This window comes from Eleutherodactylus coqui, chromosome 3 (assembly GCF_035609145.1).
Source record: "Eleutherodactylus coqui strain aEleCoq1 chromosome 3, aEleCoq1.hap1, whole genome shotgun sequence".
Lineage (NCBI taxonomy): Eukaryota > Metazoa > Chordata > Amphibia > Anura > Eleutherodactylidae > Eleutherodactylus > Eleutherodactylus coqui.
In genome coordinates, this window is record NC_089839.1 from 34,557,784 (window position 1) to 34,574,698 (window position 16,915).

Genomic DNA, 16,915 nt, shown 5'->3' on the forward strand with positions numbered 1-16,915 from the left:
TATAATTCAGTTCCCCTGTGGGGCGAGGCTCTAATCCAATCCACACTATTTTGCTGTATTCAACATGCACTGAATCTTCAAATTATTTTTAGTTAATAGCTCCAGCCATATGGCAACCAAGTACAAGTCTCGTCAGACGCCCACACTGAATTGCTTTATGAAATTGGGATAAATTCCAATCACGTACATGTGCCCAAACCCTTACATTGCTCTCTTTGCCTGTGATGATGTGACTATCATACATGCAAATGACAACAAAGATAGTACACAAATCAATAATGTCTATCACGTAAATTGGCATTATAGTCATTAAAACATTTTAACTTCCCATCAATATGTTCATTTTACTACTACAGGGTGATTCAAAAGTCAGGGCCACTTGGAGTATCTTTCGAAGTAAAAGAGATACTTTGTAGAACACTTAGATGGGTAGGAGAAAATTTTTTGGCACTAATGGTTGCGCCTGTCAGCTATTTAAGGGACAGTCGTCGTTCCCATGACCCCTTTTTCATTGACGTTCCTTGGGCTAAATTGAAGTTCACCACGAAAATGGCCAACAGGTACCATCATAAGGCTAAAATGTTTTCTCCCACTGTCTAAGTGTTCTACAGAGTTTCTTACTCGTATCTCTTTTTGTTCTGACGATAGTCCAAGTGGCCCTTACGTTTGAATCACTCTGTATACCTAAAATGTTTTACAAACTTGAGCAACTAATAGAGATAGAGGATAGGGGTCTGAATAAGGCCCCAATACACATTAGGGAAATATTGTCTGAACCCTCCAATTTCGGAAGGACAGGATCACTGTCACATGTGTAGTGAGTTTCCTAACTCTACCCCAACCGATAATGTTGGAGGAAAGAGGATTGGGCACATTATGTTTCGACTCCCTATCCTTGTGTTCCCTCTGGAGATAAGCTGCCACTAAAATGGCTGGCAGTGGCTTTCTCCACTCTGCTTATTGAAAACACATGAGCGCTCATCCAAAGCAATTGTTTATATGCATGGAGAAGCCTTCATTCAACAGCTAATGATGGTGTATGGGCATCTTAATATGTAAGGGATGCCCAAGGTTATCATTCTGCGCATAACATTGTAACCTCCAATTTATATATCTGTGGTCCTCAAATTTCCCTCTAGAGCAATAATCTCCTGTTTCCTAGGCTCAATTTGGGGGCTAACAAAGCTTTCTGCCAATTTTATATTTTGGTTGGGATTTGTTGACTGCTTTATCTGCCCACATAAATTATATTTTTGAGCAGGATGAATTTAGAGTATTGTCCTGTATTATAAAAGTGCCAACTTTTGTTGCTGCTTGCCTTTTGGAGAAACCAGGACCAGGTTCTAAGGAACACCAGGGTTCTTCAGTACTAGAGATGAGCGAACGTGCTGATTTAGAGCAATTACTCGATCGAGCATCGTTTTTTTTGAGTAACTGCTTAATCGGGCGAAAAGATTCGGGGGGCGCCGGGGTGAGCGGGGGGTTGCGGTGGGGAGTGGGGGGGGAGAGAGAGCTCCCTTCTATTCCCCCCTGCCGCCCCCTGCCCCCCGAATCTTTTCGCCCAAGTAGGCAGTTACTCGAAAAAAGCGATGCTCGATCGAGTAATTGTCCTAAACGAGCACGTTCGCTCATCTCTATCAAGTACCTTACTTGGTAACCAACACTCTACTACTTCATATTCAAACTCCTGGCTCAGTAGCAGAAGATGGCAATTGCGTTGATGTCATTTAAGGGGATCAACTATAAAGGTGCCCAAACACCTTCAGGCAAACGATCATTCGTCCAACAGCTCTTTCCACTGGTTCCTCCATACATGTGAACGTTCATGTGTTTCGAAAGGCAATTCACAGCCAAGCAACTATGGCAGAGCCTTATCACTTGGGGAGCAAAAGGTTTAAGCATTGGAATTCAATGCATCCAACCCTACTTTCCTCCGACATCATCTGTTGAGTGAAGGTTGAGCCAGTCCACACACATTAGAAAGTCATCCATCTCCACCATTATTGGTGGGTTCACACAGCTAAACCTTAATAGGCATGTGGGACTTAAGTCACAGTCACTAAATTAAAGAAAAAGACTCAGGGGGGGGGGGTTAACTCGTACTAAAGAAAAGTCTCCCCCAACTCTTTCCATACCTCAAAAAACTTTTATAAATAATGATCAAATAACTAAATCCTAACTTCGTCTAGGTACACGGTGGGGAAAGAAGAAATGGCATTGTCTATTCATTCAAATCTTCTACGCTTTTCTTTCGGCTGTGGTTAGACAAAAGCCGCATTCCTTTTGTGAGGTGCTTTATATTGTCATTCTACTGTAACTAAGTAGGCATAATTTTTCCTTCCTGCAGCCATCTCTGTCAGTATACGAAGCGCACGCGACTCTCGGAGCCATAAAAATAATAGTCGGTGGAAGGAGATTTTGATATTTTGTTCCCACATAAAGCTCTCAGATATGACTCTTCCAATTAAATAAAAATGTAAATCTAATGATAGAATGTGATGAGCTTGACAAGCAAGGGGCATAAACCAGTACTTAATAGCTTCATTTGCTATAATAACAAAGAGAAACTGGATCTTTACAGATGAAAGCTTTTTCTTCATGGGTAAAGTGCAATTGGGAGTTTTCAAAAACCAATGTTGAAAAATATATGAAAATGGATCATCTCCGGGGTCTCATTTTATAAACAAGTTGAGCTGGAGGAAACCGTGCTTGAATAATTACCAATATGGTTAGTACCTACTGATTTCTCTCTAAGAAGCTGTTCGCTTCAGGCGTGAATTCAGGAAGAAGCTGAAGCCAATGGGTGGCGATGAACAACTTGGCATCCGGAGGGGTTAACATGCAAGATCCCTTTTTCATAGTGTCACAAGGATGCCAAATATAGGTCTTTAGGTGCTAATTATAGACCAGCTTTTCATGATGTCTCTGGAGAACCATAGTAACGTAAGTGCCAATTAAGGCAGAGTTGTTTTTGTTTTTTCTGTTTTTTAATTTTGGCAAACTTGGGGACAAAGGGCGATAAACCCATCAAGAACGGTAAGCTTTACTCGGGTCTCAAAATCAATAACTCTATATTTTAATTAAAATCTAATTAATATTTGTATTTAGCCCTAGGATTATGGCTAATACATGATAACATGATATAACTGCTTTCAATTATTGTATTTCGCTCAATGAAATAAATGTTCACATTGGTCAAAACAATCCTGAAAACCAAAACCTATTAACCCTATGGGGTCTTACACATCCATTATAATTCATAACTTTCAACCTAATTTGGCATCAAATTGGTTAAAGGTTTGTCTAGCAAAGATGGCAGCACATGATTAATGGCTGTATCATCCTTGGCTCTACAGCACCGAGGCCCCAGGACGGATCTGACAAACATCCCCTTCATCTCCAGCCAATCAGCAGATGTAAGCACATAGGGCCTGTCAGGTTGACATATCATTCCTGCGACAGTGTCAGCGAGTATTAATGTTCAATTATGTGTCCTAGAAATAACCCTCGCCTTTACTCATTGTGTAACTGCGCGCGTGGCACAACGGTAATCCAAACGACAAGGGCAGAAATGCCCGCAATAACCAAGTCGCTGTGAGCTGACTTTCCAACATTGGGATGACATTGCCTTGCGGTCCTAAATGGAGGACTTTTATTTGTCTTTCTTTTTCATAGATAGGCATGTTTTTGGTCGCCCTGGAGACTTCTTCGGACACTCTCCGATCTCTCAATTCTATGTTTGCGTGTCAATAATTATTATGTGCTGATTCGTAATTGGATTCTGTTTTCTACATCTCGACAGTATTAAAATGTATTGCCGTTAGGCTAAGGCCAAAAAGAAACTCCTAGTATGTTCATTTACATGCTGTCATATATATCATTGCTACCAAGCTTTCAGCTAGACTAACCTTCAAATTTAAAGGGGCTGTCTGAGTATAAAAAAATTTAAATGGACAGGCATTCGATGAGATACGAAAAAGCAGTAATTAACTCTAGTCACCCACTCCACCCTCCCCAACTTCCCCCCAGCAAAGAGCAGAGTGGCTCTGGTGAAGATCCAGCTGTCACCAGAGACTCAAAGTCAGGTGACCACTGCAGCCTATGAGAAGCTGCAGCATTAACATTCCCAGTTGTAGAAGAATGGGACCCAGGAAGTGAGCGCTGATGCCAGGAGAATGGGCGGTGATGCTGCCATAATACAATAGGCCAGACAGTTCATGCACCGGCCCCGCAGTAGAATTCTTCATTTATGTCAACTTGCAACAAATGTACTTTATGTCCTATGACATTATTGATACCACTGCCTCTTGGGTTTGAAGGTTTTGGATAAGTGTATAAGAATCACAATCTGCTTAGAGATAACAGGGTGAAATACCATCTCTGTTTGTTTTGGTAACCTCCTATTCACATTAGTCCCTTGGGTTGGAATAACCGAAAGGCCATTAATTTATCTGCTTGTCTCCCCCTGTTTATTTAGAGGTGAAACTAAACATCATCAATCTACTTCCTGGTTAAACAAGTATACAAGTGTGAAGTCCAGTAAGATATATGTCGACATGTGTAGGAAAGGATCATTTATTCTTGCTCCTATCATGTTACCGCTAGAGTTTACATTCCATAGAAGAAAATGTTATCAACTTATTACCACAATATACAAGTTTACCAAAAATAAGCAGACAGTTTTCAGCCCAACAGTCGAAAGCATAAATTATTCAGGAAATGACTGAAGCCTATAAGTAAAAATACTTATCTTTTTGACTATAAGAACTTTATTAGTACACCTCTAATAACAAATATACCTAAGCAGTCATATGGAACTTGTTTGTAGGGAGTTTAGTAAAGATGAGCGAGCACGCTCGGTAAGGTCAGTTGCTTGAGCGAGCATCGCTCTTCTCGAATAACTGCCTTCTCGTCCGAGCGTGCTCGGGGGGGCAGGGGTGGGGAAGAGCGGAGGGGAGCGGTGGGGAGAGTGAGAGAGATCTCTCAACCCCGCCGCCCCCCCAAGAACGCTCGGACGAGAAGGCAGTTACTCAAGAAGAGCGATGCTCGCTCAAGCAACTGACTTTACTAGAGATGAGCGAGCGTACTCGGCCACGCCTCTTTTTCACCTAAGCGCCGCGATTTTCGAGTACTTCCGTACTTGGGCGAAAAGATTCGGGGGGGCGCCGTGGGTGAGTGGGGGGTTGCAGCGGGGAGTGGGGGGGAGAGGGAGAGAGGGCTCCCCCCTGTTCCCTGCTGCTACCCCCCACTCTGCCACGCCTCCCCCCGCCCCCCGAATCTTTTCACCCGAGTGCGGAAGTACTCGAAAATCGCGGTGCTCGATCGAGTAATTACTCGAAACGAGTAGGTTCGCTTATCTCTAGACTTTACCAAGCGAGCGAGCTCATTTCTAGAGTTTAGTTTCTTGCTTTACAACTTAAAGGCATCTTGTAATTTTTATTTTTTTTAATGCATGTATTATATACAGGAGGATCATAATGAAAGTATCCCTATTAGAGATGAGTGAGTATACTCGCTAAAGGCAATTGCTCGAGCCCGCTGCTCGCACCTGAACCTTTTGTCTCGAGCGGGCAGGGAGCTGCGGGGTAGAGTGGGGCGAAATGGAGGGGAGATCTCTCTCCCCCCCTCCCTCCTGCTGACTGCCGCTACTCACCGCTCCCCCGCGCCGGCACCCGAACCTTCCATCTCGAGCGGGGAGATACTCGCTAAAGGCAATGCTCGCTCGAGCAATTGCCTTTAGCGAGTATACTCGCTCATCTCTAATCCCCATTCAGAGATGCTTAGAAAGAAGTCTACTGGGTATAATTGAACCAAACGTTGTAATAATTAGTGTTGAGTGAGCCAAACTAGTCGATTCCTTTTTTGGGTTGAACTTTGCTAAAAGCTTGGTTCATACGAATCTCAAGCAGTTCATGCTGGCTAGAGGAGGAGGTTCTCCACCATCACCACAGTTTAGCTGGGACATTGTTGTAGTGCTATCGTTGAAGTTCCAGTTAATTTCAAACTAATTCGGAACAAACTTTTTTCCAAACTTCATCAAACCAGCCGAATTAAAACTTTCAAAATGTTAACTCATCTTTGGTAAAATACTATCCAGGACATACGGAAGCAATCCATGTGAAAAAAAATTACAAATCTCACCAAAAGAAACAGGATTTTCAGCACTGTTGAGTAGGCCATGTCTAGGGTGCCAGGGACAGCACGTTCACTCCTTGTCCCTGGCAGATTCTCCGCAGACCTCTCAACAACTGCTGTAGCAATGGCTTCTGTTGGTTCTTAATTTTTTTTTTCTTCCAAATGTTACATTTTAAGGATTATTTTCAAACTTCTGGAGGGTTCTGTACATATAAAAGTTACTTCTTTGTAAACACTACCTCCTAAATCATTAAATACCAGCTCTTGAGTTATTACCTTTAAAGCAATTGCACCATTTCTCACATTCCTACATATGATCTAGTGCTTACTCACTACTAAAAATGTGATTGAATGAGATGTCTCTGAGTGAGGTTCAATGAATTTGGAGCAACCTTTTGCTTTTCCCAGCCACCACAGTAATACTCTCTCACCAAAAAGGGATAATAGGAGCAACAACACACAATTTATATTGACAGGGTGAGGAAATGTCATTGGACATGCAAAGGAAGAGATATAAAGCTAGCCATATACACTAAAATGATACATCAGTTTTCATATGGATGATCCAACCATGGCTATGATAGATGGATCTGGCAACTCAAGGAACTACTACACTTAAAAAATGTGGTGAATGATCATCTGTAATTAGCCAAGTACACCAGACACACATAGTTTCAGCTAATGACTTGTCTTGAGTAAACCGAACCAGTAGAACCCCGTTTCGAGTTGAGCTAAAAGTTCAGTTCCATACAAATCGAAACCGAGCTTTTAGCAAAGTTCTACCCGAAACAGGGTTCTACTGGTTCAATTAACTCAACACTAGTCTTCAACACTGGTCAGAGCCATAAACATTCTGTACAACACTATTTTAGGAGTTTTGGTGAACTTCCATTTCGATTCGAACTAATTCGGACCGAACCAAAACTTTTCCAAAAGTTTGTCGAAGCAGCCAAGCCAAAGTTTTTTATAGTTCGCTCATGACTATTATTTTTTTATGACTGATCACCTTTTCAGCAGGCAATGATCAATTGCTGGCCATTGCAAGAGAGAAACATTTTCAAATTAAAATTTACCTAAATTTGGCCATCCGAGGTTGGGCATAACACGACAGGAATGTCTCATTTTTGTGCCATTATTAGGTAAAAGGATCTGAAAAAACATCTAATGTGATTTAAGTTTTCCATTCAAGCATTTTTTGAATTGCAAAATAAATGAATTTTTGATAAGAAAGTCCGTGAATTCAAAATAATTTAACTTGTTATTTTAATGTAATCCTTTTTTTTTTGAGGAGCTCGACTTACTAAATGTGACCCTGGATGTCACATGAGTTCAACATGCTGTTTTAGAGACATAGAACATTTCACGAATACTTCCTGTGCATGTGATTACATTCCAGGACTTTTTTCCCCAGCAACATGACTTCCCAACTTAAATGTCTTAGAATGATTCCCAGGAGCCTGTCATTCTCGTAATTGATGATGTTTTCAAGGCAAGGTGGAGGTTGGGGCTGGGGGGGGGGGGGGCATTAGGTCTCAATAAAGCCTAAGTGAGTGATCTCACTAGGCTCTGCCTTTTATCTGTTTCCCAGCATAATGGCTTTCTATAGTGTACAAGTGAAAGTGAAATAAACCTGGCTATGGTCAATGCTAATCAATACAAGTATTTACCAACTCCTGAATTTGTATGGGAACTTGCCCCGATGATTGCCACGCTTTGTAAATACACGGAATTCTTTAAAATGACTTCTCTAAAATATCCCTCCTGCTGTCACATTTCCCGTTTTTAGAGCTTAATTTGTCTTTTATCACATACCTATGTGATTGATGTGTTCATATTTACAGTATATTGTAATTCTGAGTCTAGTTGCTCCATTGCTTATCAATTCAGACTAGAAGTAAAGAAAAAATAGGCATCCTGCCAAGATAGCGGCTGCACAGCGTGTCTTACCCAGGTTGCCATGGGTGACTAGTGAGCTGGCATCCTGGGGATCTAGCACAGAGCAGCCACTGACTAATGACTTCTGGATTCCAAATGACCTTTGATCCTTAATGTCCCAGACAAAACAGATGACCTAGTTAAAAAGGCACCATGGTCCTGCAAGATTAGAGTTAACATAACAAATAAAAAGTAGCAGGACCTATATAGAATGCAAACTGTTTAATGTCTTTCAGAGGGGAGAAACATAGTGGTTACCATAATCCCAACAGATTTTCATCGTCATAAAGGCAAAAAGTTGGTGACTTACATTGGATTGTTTAAAAAAAAAAAAAACACAAAAACTTCAATGTTTTACTATATATCTCAATAGGAATCATAGATCTAGAGTTTTTTAAAATTGGATTGAGATAATGTAATACAAATTTAGCAAAAGGGGGAAAAAAAAGTTCAGATCTGTCCAAAACTAACACTTTCTCGGAATAGAATTTGAATTAAAAAAGTATTGCAAAAAATTGTTTAGTGTTACAGTACGTTAATGATTCAAGAAGAAGACCACATGGTCACTAATGGTGATGGCTACCAAACACCAAATCCTAAAAACTAAGTATGACTCTTGTAGAAAACACGCTATAGATTTGTTCCAAGATGTGTAGGATCGACAGTATCTAATGGCACCAAAAATAACATAGAACCCTAAAAAGCAAATAAACAACTGAGAAGTTTCACTACACTTCCAAGTCATTATGCCAAGATAGAACGTTGTTACAAAGCCACCAGCAAAGTAATGAGGTCATTTATTTTATTGAAAAGACCCGTGTGGCGCCGACTGTCAAGGCAGCAGAAATGCAGTCCTAAACTCTCGCTCACAACCTGAAGGTTGTGAGTTCAATCCCCGCTTGGCTCAGGTAGCCGGCTCAAGGTTGACTCAACCTTCCATCTTTCCGAGGTTGGTAAAATGAATACCCAGCTTGGTGGGGGGTAATAAATAAATTACCTGAAAGCGCTGTGGAATAAGTTGGTTCTATACAAATAACAAGATTTATTTTAATTTCTTTTTATATATTTGATCCAAGATGTGTAAGATCCCCAGAGATGTTTAAGATCTACAATATCTAATGGCATCAAAAATAACACAGAACCCTATCAAGCAAATAAACATCTTCGAAGTTTCACTACACTTCCAAGTCACTATGCCAAGTAGGAACTTTGTAAAGCCACCAGCGAAGTAATGAGGTACTTTATTTTATTGAAAAGCCCAGCTGTCTAGTTTAGCACAGTGGGCAAAGCCCCCAACTATTCCGATACTTTGCACCATTTCTGGTATTTGGTTCCAGATCCATATTAAAAACTAAAAACTATTGACCGTAGCCTTCAGCAGCAGAGAGGAAGCTGGCACTGAGGACATCTCGGGTAGGTTTTCCACATGTTACTAAAAACGTTCCTCGTTGAACATTGTCACCATAGTGATGAAGTTAGATATGGCCAAGTGACAAGGGTCTGTCATCACTCCACACAGTACGGTACTACCCGGTCCTGACAGATCTTAGCAGTATATTTTTTAGCACCCTGAACACTTGGCGATCCAGTCATTATAAATCATAATCACAGCCCTGTTGTATCATTTTACAGACATTGCCGGAATATTTCTTCTATGTTCGTGACTAAATCTCCCTTGGATCACATGGGAACAGCTTTAGAAAATAATGAAATTCCAGCAGGAATAGAAAAAAAAAAAAAAGTCACAGCCTTACTATAAAAGCATGTGACCGGACTATTTTTCTATTAATTTTCAGGCCTAAGTATAATCTGAATTTAGCTCACATGATGGAGTGAGTGTTGGAAATCAAACAGCTATTTTTTTTACAAAGACAGATAATGAAAAGCTTTTTTTATTGTTATGGCGGAATATCTGAGGGAGCTCCATGGGAGAGCTATTTACACTGACATTACTCTGTGGTTTCTGAACGGCTTGTTCATGTCATGGTAACTACACGGCTCAGTTCTAGTGTTTTATATGTTTATCCTCATGTATTACACTCTGAAAGGGGGGGGGGGTGATATTAAATACTCTTGAGTAGGAATTGACAAAAGTATTATAGGAGTGATACTTTTATGGGCTAACCAGAACATTATAGTTGCACGCTTTCAGAGCACAGAGGCCCCTTCATCAGACGGGTTTTACAAAAACTTGTAAACTGATGAAGGGACCTCTGTGGTCCAAAAACTGGCAATTATCATTTTTCTGGTTAGCCCATAAAAGTATCACTCCTATAAAACCTTTGTCTTTTATTGCACAAAATGATTTTAACATCATGTAGATTTTTCTGGCTAACGTAGTACCGCACTCTTTCTACAGTGCTGGCGATTAGAAATGACCAAAACGATCAGATTTAAAAAAAAATCTGAAAATTTCCAACGTCTGGCCTCGCAAAGTGCTATGACCAAACAACCACATCACTGCTGTCCGAGATGCTGTAAGTGGCCTCAGCCCCGTAACGTAGCTATATTGAACTATACACATTATTTGACTTATTACAAAAATATGGGCCATAAAATTGCATGATAGCTTATTTTTTTTAGCTCAGGTCGACTGGCCGATTCTAAGTCTAGTCTAATGAGCGCTGTTGATGCCGATTGGCACTCATTTCCTTCTGCCTCACACTGGCCGAAAATTGGCTTATGGGGACAAGCAATCGTAATTATGATCATTCATCCCCATAGGCTGTCTCCTAAAAAAAAGTAAGATGGAACAATACCTCTGCAGCACCACCTATTGGATTGTAGCATTCCTTCAAATCAATGTACAACTTTTTAACAAGTCTGTAAAACAATGATTGGGAATAGGAAACCAAGGTTATAGGTCTCCTCACTCACTTTTCAGTTGTCGTCTCACACTATTTCTAGGTGCTTTCCTTGGGAGAGACAATGCCCCCTTCCCTGACCCACTCAACCCAAGGTGTCTCCACACACTTTTTGGGTCCTCTCCTTAAAGAGTGACGACACCCCTCTTGACCTACATTTCCCCGATGACATAGGGAGATGCCCAGCCGGTGCTGCAACTGAATGATAAGTGATCGGACAAGCATTCACTCTTTCATCAGCTGATTGCTTAGAATTTTACACGGCCTGCTTGTCGATGAATGAGTGCTCAGAGAAATGTTCAGACCTAATAATTGGCCTATGTGAAAGGACCATGACATTTATCTAGATATTGTGAATAAACAAAATCTAAAAGCTTAGTATACTCCAACATAGACATCAGACAGAAACTGTCAGGAGCTATGCTTAACTGAAGGCTTAAAGGAACTGTCCACTTTAGATAATCCCTTTTAGTGAGAAGGGGCTGACCTGAAAGGGAACTAGACATCAAGTGATTCATTCTGCTGCAGTGACACCATAGCAGAAATAAAGCATTACAGGTAGAGATGAGCGTGCGTACTCGGTAAGGACAGATACTCGTCTTTTTCGAGTACCTGCCTGCTCGCCCGCAAAGATTCGGGTGCCGATGAGGGGTGAGCACTGTGTTGCGGGAGTGAGCAGGAGAGAGCGGGGGGAGAGAGAGAGAGAGATCTCCCCCACCGCCCCCCGCCGGCACCTGAATCTTTGCGGGTGAGCAGGCAGGCACTCGAAAAGGACGATACTCGCTCGAGTATCTGTCCTTACCGATAACGCTCGCTCATCTCTAATTACAGGCTCTTGCATTTTAAAAAGTGCTAAACTTGATGAAAATTACTAATTTTAACCAAAACAGTTGTTCATTGGTAAAAATGTAACAATGAGACCATTGTTTTAGCTGACTGATGGCAGACTGTGATCATCTGCGAAGAAGTCGGCCATGGTTTACATTTTTGTTCAATAGTAGAACAAAGAATTGTTTTTTTCTTCCCAAAGGTCTTTCATTTACAAACAATCTTCACTGAAAGAATGGTCCCAGAAGTATCTGTCATCCATCACCTGCTGTCACTGGGCATGTACAGCCAGTTCCAACAAGTGGAATAGTCAATATGGACTAGAATGTTAACAGCTGATCGTTCACTAGAAGATGGTTTGTTCAATGGATGGTCGACCATCAACTAATTCTATCTAATGTTTATGGGTACCTTTTTGAAAGATCTTTCCTTGATGAATGATCCCATGACCCGGTGTCATTGAACATGTACGGCCAGTTTGAACGACTAACATGAACTAAAATGTGTGTAACTTATCTGTCAAACAATCATTCCCTTCATTCAATGGTTTAACCAACTTTTAGGTAACGTTTCGGGTCGTCTTTTTATTCAACCTGAAGCCGTATTTTTAAAGAGGAATTCCAATCTCAGCTTTTCATGGCCGAGATGGGAAAATCTGACTGCTCTGTTTCAACTACCTGTTGGAAAAAGCAGAGGGCTGTTCCATATTGTTTTTGCAGCTCCCCTTCACTTCTATGAGAGCTACGAAAGCAGCGTTGCATGCTCGGCTCTTTCCATAGACTCGGGTTGGGTGTCCCATAGCCATGTCAGCAGTTTCCAAATCTCAGCTATGAATTGGGAATACTCCTTAAAGGCCTGTTTCTAACCATTATAGTAACATAGTAACATGGTTCGTAAGGCTGAATGAAGACAATGTCCATCTAGTCCAGCCTGTTTAGCCTCCTGTTTTGTTGATCCAGAGGAAGGCAAAAAACCCCAAGAGAAGAAGCCAATTAGCCCTTTTGGGGAAAAAATTCCTTCCCGACTCCCTAATGGCAATCAGACTAATCCCTGGATCAACTCCTAATAGTTCCTACCTTCCTATATACCCGGATTAACAAATAATCTTAGATTTATAGCCTATAATATCCTTCCTCTCCAGAAAGACATCAAGTCCCCTTTTAAACTCCTCTAAGGATTTTGCCATCACCACTTCCTCAGGCAGAGAGTTCCACAGTCTAACTGCTCTAACACTATGGCCAGCAGAGGTGACATATAAACAAATCCAATTTTTTGCCTATTTCCCATCTTCACTGAGATGACTTAAATACTCCATATTCTTATATAAAAACTGTTTTGTTATTGAATTAACTTTATTTTTTCAGCACATTATACAATATGAAAATAGCATCAGCTGCACATGGAGCGCCTTCTGTTCAGACACTTGCAAAACAAAAACCTTACTTCTATCTTGTAACAAAATTTAATTTTAGGAAGGCGTGTCGTGTTTACATTACAGACCCTTCAAACTCTTACTTTATAGGAATAACCATCAGTTTCCAGCCTTGTGATCTCTCACCAAATAAGAAGCCATTTTGAATTACAACGGTCAGGTAAATCCATCTATCAGTTCTTGATGAAAATGGCAAATAATGAGCCGCTTTATGCCTCATGCCTCAATGATATCACTAATTTATTGACTACCAGCTCTAAAACTAATCTCACCAAAGACAAAAAAAAAAATATCTACATTGAACGGAGCTTTAATCACAATCGGGCTAGGAGCTAATTATTTTTTTTTTTTCCTTTGGTACAATCTTTCTTGGCCCGCACAGTGAGGCCGTTTTCTTGCATTAATACTTAAATGGTTCATATGCGCCACATCTGTCATTCTGTCCTAGAGTCTATGAGGCACAACCAAGCCTCTGCAAGCCTATTGATTTCCCTAGCATTTGCTTTAATTTACTTAACCATTGACAAATCCATGAGCGCATAAAGGGTAACTGTCCATTACCACCTTGTAGACTGACATTGCTTTTCTTACGATTCCGGTTAATATTTCCCAAGAAATACAATGTGTTTACAGTGTAAGAATGAAATATAAAAGCCCTCACACCTGTTCCTCCGCGCTAAGTACTGCACTGAGGTATCCTATAAGGTACTTAAAGACTGCCTAAGTATGAAGGCCCTATTACATCTGTGTGCGAAGGGTGGTAAATTAAACCCTAATTACATTAACAGGGAGGCTGGCTTCCCAGCTTAAATTTTACATGAGCGCTCAATATAAATCCAAAGGCACTGCTGTGGTTTCTTTACGAGCTCGTGATTATAGCAACTTCCTATGTGGTCACTAAATATTCTGTTTACAAATAAACGAAGACGCTTAGAGCCAACTTGCCGGGGTAATAATCTCTTATTTTATCTCTTTATTATTTTTTTTTAATTTTTTTTTTAACAGACCCTCCTCACCACACAAGCGCGGCAATAATCAGGAGGCCTGGTTTCAACTAATTACTCTATCACATAATTTCACAAATTGCCTTTTCACTGGGGAGCCAAGTGCAAAACAGGCTCACAGTGGGATTTCAGACAGCAGCTTTCATTTACTACTCATTTCTTGTTAAATTAAACAAGAAAGAAGTGAAGAAAAAAAAAAAAGACCGCTTGCAAATGAGGCGGGCAATTGTAGATCATAATCGTAGCGTTCAGACAAAGGACTCCGTGACGCTGTGTGGATGTTTTAAAGGTGGCGAGAAATAGTCTAACACTTGGGAGCTTTTGTAGGTAAGGTGAGAACAACGCGTTTTCATAGGAAGAAGAGGAAATAAGAAGGTTGCTCAAAGCTAACATTAAAATAATTTTAAAGTGTAGTGCATAAGTGGAGCTTTTGGGCAAAAATAAAGAGGAATTAAGCAAAATTTACTCATTTTAATGCTGGTGTCAGAGGGTCTCGGTGTCTGACTTGGGATTCCCGAATGTTCTGGTAGGTTGGTATCTTGATATGGGCTTTGGGGGTGGGAGTGTCTGATTGAGCTTCTTTAGGGTGACCATTGTGCCCTTATCTTCATAGGTAGGCAGAGGCATTACGTGGGATTCATGCCCCAACTCCAGCCATACCGGCTCTGGAAATAGGCCCTGTTGGTGTCCACGGCATGGAGTCTCCACGAATAGCTAAAGTATGGCTTTAGCTGACATAGTTGCTTGCAATAATGAACAATTGACAATCAAAGTTCCTGTTCCCAGGTCAAATAACTCTGTGGATTGCCAAATCTGGTGAGTTTGAGTGGTTTTAGCTCTAGAGTCATTGCCATACATTGGGATCGACAAGGTCCTCACCCAGTTACCTGGAATGAGAATCCTTATTTTGATAACGAGCCAACATGGTCAGTTATCTTTTAAGAGACATGCAGTATCTATCATGAGAGTATCCCTAGCATCTCTCACCACAGCGTAGCTGCACATATTCTAACTTCCTGCTCAGAGATTCTCTTCTCATTTCCATCCTTTCTTGAAGGGGTTATCCAGGCAGTATCTGCCAAAATACACAGGTACGAGAGTAAAAGCATTGCTCCCACAACTGTGTAGCGGCTGGCGCTTGTAATTGCAGGCACAGCTCCCACTGATTTTAATGGGAGCTGTGCCTGCAATTACAAGTCCTGGCCACAACACAGGGGTCAGAGCAACGTTTCTGCTCCGACCTTAGAGTATCTCGATGTGCACTGCCTGGACAACCCCTTTAAAGCTACAGCTCTATCACACAACAGAACATCATACCAAAGAGTAAATCAAAGAGAAACTATAACTGCCTTACACTAATAGGAAGATTCAGAATTTGCTGGAGAATCTTCAGTCTGTCAGATCATTAGTACTATCAAAGCTCAAGGCCTCATACAGATGGATGTATTGTACCTGTTTTTGGCTTTTCAAATTCTGGATGTAAGATCTGGTAGTACTTAATGGAATTTTACACAACTATATACATTTTAGCTAACCAGATTATGAATGCAACATCCAGACCACCAACGGGTCTACTGAACTCAACTTTCACCACAATACCCTTTTTCAACTGTTCCACCAGGGATGTAGTACCCACACCCCCTACTCTACAGTTCTACTAAACCAAAGTTGCCCATATTTACTCTTAAAGGCATTTTCCAGACACTACGCTATTGATGACGTCTCCTCGCGAGTGATCACCAATAGCTGATCAGTGAGGTTCCAGCTTCTGGCACCAAGTGAATGGGACAGAGCTTGCGGAACTGTTTCTAGGCCATGTATAATATACGAGGCTGTACTAGCTTCATCGCTGAGGGGTGCCAACTGTCAACTCCTATGGATCTGCTATTAATGACCTATCATGAGGACAACTCATGGTTCTACTCAACCAAAGCAATCAGTCTTCTAAATGTAATATTCAGTCAGCCTGCCTTTCTACTGAAAAACACTGGCAGCACCATACCCTTGTCAACTGTCCATACTGGGAAACAATGCCCAGATCCCTGGCTGTTGTACTGAACCAAACTTCCTGTTTCATGCCTATTTTTAATAGTCACATTCTGGATGTAACATCCCTTCTATCTGGGTTGTACTGAAGCAAACATACAGCACCATACTCATTCTAAACTGCCTCTATCCCAGATGTAACACCCGGACTCTTCACATTTCTACTAAGCCAAACTTTAAGTATCACACCCATTTTTATCTGTATGCATTCTGTACACCCAAGACCATCTACAGTTCTACTAAACTGAACTTGCACCACCAAACCCTTTTTAACTGTCTGTATCTGGGATAAAACACCCAGACCCCCAAGGAACCAAACTTGCTGTTGCATACCAATCAGTCATATTCTGGATGTACCATTGTGATTCAGAACAAAACTTGCACCACCACACCCTTCTATATGTAGAGCAATTAGAGAACAGCTTCATGGACCATTCAGACAATGGACACTAGGGGAGCCATTAACTTATATGAGAGGCTGTTCTAGACCTGTGCAGAGGTCATTGTGCAGGGAGGGGGAGGAGGTAGCCACAGCTTATATCTCTTGTAAATGGTGGACACTGTGTTCTCTATACATAAGTGTTACCTTCCAGTGTAAATAAAAAAATCACACAAAATAAAAAAAATATATATGCTTAAACGCAAAAATGCAATTTATATAGTAGGTTGTT

The 16,915-nt window shown here is 41.0% G+C and overlaps 1 protein-coding gene across 5 annotated transcripts in view; it reads right to left on the reverse strand.

The window, feature by feature from the left end:
- Positions 1–16,915, reverse strand: part of MEIS1 (Meis homeobox 1) — a 167,715-nt gene that overhangs the window by 57,607 nt on the left and 93,193 nt on the right. The window lies entirely within an intron of this gene.